At 31.4% G+C, this 8,644-nt stretch overlaps 1 long non-coding RNA gene across 4 annotated transcripts; it reads right to left on the bottom strand.

Moving 5' to 3' along the window:
- Positions 1-796: 796 nt before the first annotated feature.
- Positions 797-8,644, bottom strand: LOC123559817 (uncharacterized). Of its 4 annotated transcripts, XR_008366038.1 has the most exons (6): positions 8,613-8,644; positions 8,014-8,127; positions 5,133-5,208; positions 3,716-3,826; positions 2,832-2,912; positions 797-1,317 (listed from the first exon to the last, which is right to left on the bottom strand). It is a non-coding gene; the product is annotated as an uncharacterized LOC123559817 (long non-coding RNA). The 4 variants fall into 4 exon arrangements; XR_008366039.1 differs by lacking the exon at positions 5,133-5,208; XR_008366037.1 differs by having other exon boundaries at positions 8,014-8,641.

Here is an 8,644-nt window from a genome sequence, read left to right as displayed (position 1 = left end):
ATGACGTTCCGATATATTACCCCTCGGGTAAATGAAGTCTAACATAATAATTATTTAAGTAGGTCAATCAAAAAATATGAGCCGTGCCATGAGAAAACCAACATAGTTGGTTTGCGACCAGCATGATCCGGAATCATCCTTCACATCCGCACATTCTGGTCAGGATCCGTGCTGTCGCTTTTAAAGCCTATTGGAATTGGAGAAACTGTTAGTGAACAGCATGGATCCTGACAAGACTGCGCGGATGCACAGTCTGGCCGGATCCATGCTAGTCGCAAACCCACTATGATGATTTTCTCATGGCGCGGCTCAATTATAGTTATCGGGTATGAAACTCTAAGACTCTTTAAAAATATTTTTCAAGAAGTGTTTAACAAACTGGATGGGTTTAAACTGGATGGGAGTTATATGGAAAATCATATTAAAGAAACGATCTTTTATGAAACTTTCAACATTTATTTTATGTCTTACAATTATAAGATCTAAACACCAACTAATGGCTCCAATGGCTGATGAAGATATTGCATAATAACTAAGTCTGTTTTAAAATATTATGTAATATGAGAGATAAAGATAAAGTGTATCAAAACACTATACAAGTATATTTTAAGCAAAAAAGGCATAATTATTAAATTTTGGTGCAAGAGTTATGCATCTTGTGTCATATGATGTGGGTGATGATTTGAACAACTATTTTAAGTTATATTATTGTAATGGTAAGACTTGGTGTTGAAAGATTCAAAGCTATATGTCAAAATGGGACTTGTACAAAAACTGAACCAATTTCAAGTCCAAAAGGGACATAATTCAACCAAATTACCCTATAGTGTTATTAACTCTTGCCTATAGAGACTATTATTATAAACAAGTGACAAAAGTTTCAAAGGGCCATAGTTCAGTCAAATCCTTGATGGAGTTATGTACTTTTGCCTAAAACATGGTATAATGATGATAAATTACTGTTGTAAGTTTCAATACTTTCAAAAGGTCCTTTTAAAATATGGACTGGTAAGAAAAACTTAAAACTGGTGTAATGCCAATGCCGATGCCATGGTGAGTATGATAGGTTTACTTATTTTTCAATTAATCTGACTTTAAACTGAAAACCTCCTAGAAACTGTGATTCTATGAAGTGCACACTTGAAGATAATCTGCTGAATATAATCATCATATATGAAAGTCCTCCTTAAATCAAATTTCACAAATTGAATAACAAATTCATCTTCTTTGACCATGTATAAAGGCCTGGCATATGGTATGAACTCCACTGGACAGCATGATGTGCCAAGAAAGCAACTTCAAAAGCTGATGGCTGACCTAAAACAGATAGAAAATATTTTATAATGATGTCACTTAATTAAGTTAATTGCAGTATCAAATGTCAAATATATTGCATACTGAAATAGCTAATTTGGTTTTATCCAAACATTTTCCTTTTAAAATCATTTTTTTTAACAAGTCTGCTTTTTGCTTAATAATATGCTACTTTATATGAAGGTCACACTGACATTCAACATTTTAATGTAGCAAAAAAACAAAACAAAACAAAAACAAGAAAACAACAACAAGAAAAAAAAAAACAAGAAAACACATGATATGATGGTGTTCTAAAATTCTTGTGCTCAATTCTTTTAAGTCAAAATTTCAACCAAGAGTTACCTACCTTGGTTTTCGATAGGTTTGATGACAAGATCTTATATAAATGCTCATTTTCTATCCAAATTCTGACCAAACTAGCTATATGGACATTTTAGCCTACATTTTCTAATAGGTCAACTAGCATAAATTTATTCCCTATATATTTATAATCCCCACTAAACAGGATCTGTCCAAACCAATTTGATAAGGATCATAAAACACCTGTGGACTTGACATGTAGTCCATGTCAGAGGATCATAAATTTTAGAGATATGTACATACATAATTGGTTATTTCCAGTATTTTGCATTTTATTGTCTGTAATTGATGAAATGCAGCTTTTTTTCAGAATATACACACTTTTTAGTTGATGATATACTAATTGTAATTTCTCAGTCATGTTGAGTAATGTCCCAACCAATTAAAATTTAACTCTTACAGCAACGCAATTCTCATCCTTTTAGAAAAACTTTACCTGTATCTAACAAAAATAATTAAAATGTATTTAAAACACAATAAGAGAAGTGACAAGTACTTTTTATTCAATTATTATGATTAATCTAAGTAACAAAATGAAACCAGAAAAAATTATCACTGCTGGATTTTATTAGAAATTAATGAAGTGCTCCATTGCATTTTAATTAAATATCATTGTAATAAAACTTGATTCATCATAAAATGAAAGTACTATTGTATCTTATCACTATTAAGCCCTAATTTAATCAAGTGTTCTAAACTTGTTGTAAAGGTAAGAAGTGATTTGCTGTAAAGATGAAAATTGTCACATGCAATCTGTGTACTGAACAGTAGCTTTATAGTAGCTGATTATGATAAAACAGAAGCTAGTCTATCAATAGTCTAGCCTTGTAAATTGGCCCTTACTGCAATACATTGCAGAGATAATTATCATTATGGATAAATTGTTAATCAAATTTCTAAATAAAAATGGGGCATCACTCTGAAAATATTGCTGACAGTGTCCCTTGTCAAAACATGTGCATACAGTATCTTTTGAAAGCTAAAATATATTTAACTTAAGAATAAACTTGAACCAATGCTTATGCCAGGTTGAGTAGTCGAGCTAAACATTGTGTATGATGGATAATCCACCTATGCAGTTCACAGCTCCATTAAGACGAGTTTAAAAAGGCAAAACAAAATATTGATATAAAAACATTACAAATATCACTGACCTTGTAAAGTTCTCTATCCAATAAGAAGTACTTCCACTGATGCAAGTGTTAGCATGAAGTTCTTCTATTTCATTGTCTTAACTGGAAGTATATTAATTTTTTAGATTACTTTTAAGAAAAAATCTATAGTGCAAAGATGAATAAAGCACAGAGTAAAAAAAAAACAATAACATGTTATAAAGCAAATAAAGGACTCAGTTTCTACATACACTGTACCTACATTTTGGTAAGTATTCCAAGTTCAAAGACAAAGATTTCAATATTCATAAAGTTCTCCAGATTTCCTTACAAGAGAAATTTTGCATTATCAAAAATATTTAATGTCAACTGTCACCATACATACATAATATAATGAAAACACTTAACTGCTTTACAAATTTTAAGTATTTTACTCTCTAAATCTTAACATTAGAATGATTTTTAAGTCTAAGAACTTTGATAAATATGGGCAAAGTTTTTTTTTCCAAATCCTATTGCCATACTTTTCCTTTTAACATATCTGTAATACTGACACTACAAATTATCATGTCTATATAATGCACTAATGGCATGTTTGCCAGTAAACACACTGATATCTGTATACTAGCTCCTAGATTTATAATATATTTAAAAAAAATATTTCTAAAATTGTGAATATAGCTAGTCTACAATCTGTGATTACATAAAAGTAATTTCTCCAAATAAAATCACAAATTAGAGTGGCATCTGACACTATTACATCAAAGTAAGTAAAATGACAAAGTTGGATTTTTTTAAATAATTCTAATTATCAGTCTAGTGGCTAGTCTATGAGAATTTGTAACTTATATAGTATAACTTACAAATACTTTTATAAAGAACCATTCACCATGTTCATATAGATCTGTAAGAATGTCCATCCTTACCTAAGTCATTGAACTGTGGTGATAGCCTCTCCAGCTGCAAATATTGGTTAATCTTTCCCCATTAAATTAAAGATGGTCATCATGATCAACCATTGACTTTCAAGTACCAATCTGAAATATACATTTATATGTGTTGATAATATAGGTTTGTTACAGTGGAGGGATCAGCTATGAGGAAATATCTGAAATGCAGACAATTTTATTTTATGAAAAAAAAATCACCACTTGGAACATACTATTTTCTAATTAATATTAATTCAACTCAATATCAATAAATGGGAAAGTATCAATGGTCATTTTCTTAGTTATATAAAGTTTCACCATAGATAACATAATGTATAATGATGAAAGATTTTTTTTAGTTAGCATTAATTTTGTAGTAACTTATATATACATTAAAACTCCTGAGTAAAATGATCTGGATCACATGCTTTATTTAATAAAAATGTATCAGTAATAACATGAGAGCCCTTCTGAAAAAAATGTTAATGTAGCTATAATATAAGTGACCCCTCCCCCCACCCCTCAAATACCAGACTTTTTAATCCCCAATATACAAGATCCTGTCTGGTCCAGTCAGATTAGGGTCCATAAAACCCCTGTAGACTTGATATTGCCAGAGAATCATAAATTTTATTGCCTACAGATAAATTGGTTATTTCCTATGTTATGCATTGCTGTTTAATTTTTCTTTTTTCTTTTCAGAATGTACACAAAATTATTTTAACTGATAATATACTAATACTGATTGCTCAGTCATGTTGAGTAAATTAAATGTCCTGGCCAGTTAAATTATAACTCTTATTGCAAAGCAATTCTCACTCCTTAACAATAAAATAATTATTTAAGAGAAATTACAAGTTTGTTTATTCAATGATTATGATCTTTTTATCAAAAGTAACAAAATAAAACCTGCAAAAAATTGTAATTGCTGAATTTTATTAGAAATTAAAGAAGCCGTCAGCTGCATATTTAATAGATAAAATGGAATATGGACAGAAGGATTTTATATATTAAAAATGCATAATTCCCCTAGTGCTGTCTAAATAACGTTTCTTTTATGTATAATAAAATCCAGCAATAAAGATATATCATTGTTCAAAATACACATAATTTATTATTTCTAAAAGCTAAGTGCCTGAATGCATTTTTTACATTTTTGATAAAAAAAACAGCAATGATGAGATGTAAATCAAAAATATGATAAAAACACTGTTTTATCTTATCACTTTGTGTATTAACTTTAGCCATAATTCAATCAAGCTTTCCAAACTGGTTATAAAGGTGAGAACTGATTTGCTACAAAGGTGAGAAATATCACCTGCAATTCATTTACTGCACAGTAGCTATACAGTAGCTTATTATGATAAACAAAAGCAAGTCTATCAATGGTCCAAACTTGTGTATTGATCCTTACCTCCAATACCAGACCTTATCATCCCCATAGGCCACATACCAGGCACACCAGAATCAGTGTCTTTAATTATTATTTACTGTAACAGTAAAACAGAATTAAGTTAGCTCTGTGTATTTAACTGTTCTTGAAAAAGGGTTGCTAAAAAGCTCTACGGAGCTTATGTTAATTGTTTCACAAAGCAAAGGTAAATAAAAATTACCTTTACCTTTACCTATTCCAACTTAGTCAAAATAATTGGACATTTAGATTGTTCTATATTTGGGTGGTTTTCAAAATAATGAAGAAAAAGTGGGACATACAGTTGAAAACCTATTTCTTATGGCGTCACCTATTTTATATGATAGCAAATACTTCAAAATTCAAGGAAATAACTTTGGAAAGTGTTGAGAAAAAACTATCAGAAAATAGTTCAGCCTTTAATTTGAAAGTTCAGTGAATTTCAATTGCAGTATGATGGGTGATAAATGTTGCAGTGTTTTATGATAAGGAAATATATTAACAGTTATATTTTCAACATATAAGATATAGGTGTAATGTGTATGGTTTGAAACTTATTCAATCAAATGTTTGTGGAGATTGGTTTTTAAAATCAGCCTTTCTGCACAAATCTGACATGAAAATAAAATTTTACCTAGAAAATTTGTTGCTTAATGAAAATTAATTAACATATTATTATAAAACCTATTTTTTCCTCAAATTTTGAATGTTTAAAACATGCCAGATTCCAAGAATGTCCAGTAATCTTAATTTCTAAAATTTTCAACTCAAAATTGAGTTATATTGCAGGTGCACAGGGGACACATACTGAAAATCAGTATAATATTCATGCATTATTAGTTTACTGTTCATAAAAAAAAATTCACAAGAAACACAATGCTTATTCAACAGCATGTGTTCCTTTAAATGAAAAATAAGTGACTTTAAACATAACCAACACATTGAAATCATTTATTCTACATGCACTGCTTACAGAGAGTAGAAAATGACAAAATGCCATGCATGGTAAAATGTGACAGTAAAATTCATACATACTTTATTATGTTACTAAGAAGATGCACAGGGGACAAACTGCAGCAAAATATATATTCATAGAATATGTTCATAGTAAGTACATTTTTTCTCGACTACACAATATTCACTTGTGAACATTTACATATATGTGGGTAAACTTAAGAGCTTGAGAAGCCAAACAATTGATGTTTCCACTTTTTAACTTGAAAACTGGTTACTCTGAAAAAATGCAAACAATGAATTTTAAATTGTCCAGAGTTTCTTATATAATGGTAAATTAAATGAATGTCAAAAAAGGGTGCACAGGGGACATCACTTTTGGCTTTTCGAATGTTGAACAGTCCTTAATATGTCAAGTTGAAAGCTGCTTTTTTATCAACTGTAACTCCCTTTCAAGGAAAATGAGCCGTGCCACGAAAAAACCAACATAGTGGATTTGTGACCAGCATTGATCCAGACCAGCCTGCGCATCCGCGCAGTCTGATCAAGAACCATGCTGTTCGCTTTTAAAGCCTCTTGGAATTAGAGAAACTGTTAGCGAACAGCATGGATCCTGACCAGACTGTGCAAATGCGCAGGCTGGTCTGGATCCATGCTGGTCGCAAACCAACTACGGTATGTTGGTTTTCTCATGGCACGGCTCAAATAAAGTATAATCTAATTTATTTAAAAAAAAAATAAAAGAAATCTGACACTTAACAACTAAAAAGTTGCAAAGGGGACATTTTTGGGTGTATATACATTCAATCAAATGTCTGAGAAAGTGATCTATTAAACAAAAAAACATACTGTGTCTTCACAGCTGAAAGGATAAAGATCTTAGAAAAACATTAGGACTTAGAAAACTAATGGGGTTATGAAATTGTAGTGTTCCACATTAAAATTTTGTACTTTTTCACTATATTTTTTGTGAAGAGGGTTCCATCACAAGATGTGAAATATTGGAGAGAGTAAGATGTTGGTAATGAAAAAAAGAGTATTTTGCTTTAAATGTGCAGAGTTTAAGCTTACTGGAACCACTCTCGAGTCCGCTTCTTGGAATAACCAGTACTAGTGTCATACGAGAAGTCCTGACCCCACTGGGGCTCGAACCCACGACCCCTGGATTGAGCTGAGCCAACAACTTCATACCACATAAATTTAACATAAATCAATGAAGAACTCGTGCGGAATGCATTGGTTGACAGGGCTAATACGCTGTCCTACAGAGGTGAAGGCCCCAGGTTCGATTCCTGGCAACTCCCATTGCGGTGTGACCTTGGGTAAGGCACTTTATCATGATTGCCTCAGTCGGCCCAGCTGTAAATGGGTACTCGCAAATTGCTGGGGGTAAGGTATAATTGGTTTTAACTGTTCTTAAAAAAGGGTTACTCAAAAGACCAGAGCTTATGTTCATTGTTTCACAAAGCGACGTTAGATAAAAATTAAAATTTACCTTTAACCGAATCTCCTTTTGATAAAATGTTTTTTTTAAATTAATTTCAAAACATCTCAATATCTCCTCTGTTCCATATGATATGGATCCCGTTTTAAATTTTTGGATTACATATCCAACTGAACATCTAATTACGGATCACTTTTACGAATTTCAGTAGTTGAAAACAGCTAATAATTCACAATTACAACTGCTTAGTAGACCTAGATCTATATTGTAAAATTATGTCACTCTGGCCAGGCTTTGGCTGAAGAACTTCAAGAAGTCTTAGGGCACCCGCACGCTACTGTAGGTGTTATTATTTTAAACTGGTTGTATGTAATCTACTAGATCCATATTATATGTGGAAACAGATAAATAAGATAAACAAGTGACTGTCAATCAGAAAGATCTAGAATCTACAAGATTTTATTTCAAAAGTGCAGATCTACTTACTTTCGATTTCGCAAGCTCCACCATCTTGTCTCTTCAGGCGGCGAATGATGAAATTAAAACGTGCGAATCACGCTTTTCTCCAAAGGTGTAATTACACCGATAACAGATATTTGCCTATGGGTATGTCAAGCAAGTTATTAGAGTCTTAAATTAACAAGAAGTTTTACTGAAAAATAATAGGACATTTTTGAAATAACCAACTCATTATTTGCGCACCGCGGCCATGTTTTTCGTAAATTTTTAGACAAAAAGGTGATTTTCAGAGCGTGTAAATCTTATTATTTTGAGTAGCTATTCACAAACAACAGTCCCATGCACAATATTTAACACCTCTAGCAAGTTTTAAGACAATCTGATTCGTGAAAAAGATAAGTTACTGTGTTCTGCAAGTTTTTTCTGAAGCACCATAAAAGCCGGTAAAATACGTCAAATTGGGCATATTCAAATCAATATATTTAAATTTCAGGAATATAAAATCAAAATCAAATTATGTAATTTACAAAAGCTATCTTTGAGAATTTGATATGCAAAATTTTGCAAATATTGAACAAAGAATAAGCATTTGGGCAGGTTTTGAAAAACATATATAAACCGTGGACCTGGTCACGACCGTGTGATAATCACGCTACAC

This window comes from Mercenaria mercenaria, chromosome 11, assembly GCF_021730395.1.
Source record: "Mercenaria mercenaria strain notata chromosome 11, MADL_Memer_1, whole genome shotgun sequence".
NCBI lineage: Eukaryota > Metazoa > Mollusca > Bivalvia > Venerida > Veneridae > Mercenaria > Mercenaria mercenaria.
The sequence above is the reverse complement of the archived record's forward strand: the minus strand, read 5'-3'. Positions and strand labels throughout refer to the sequence as shown.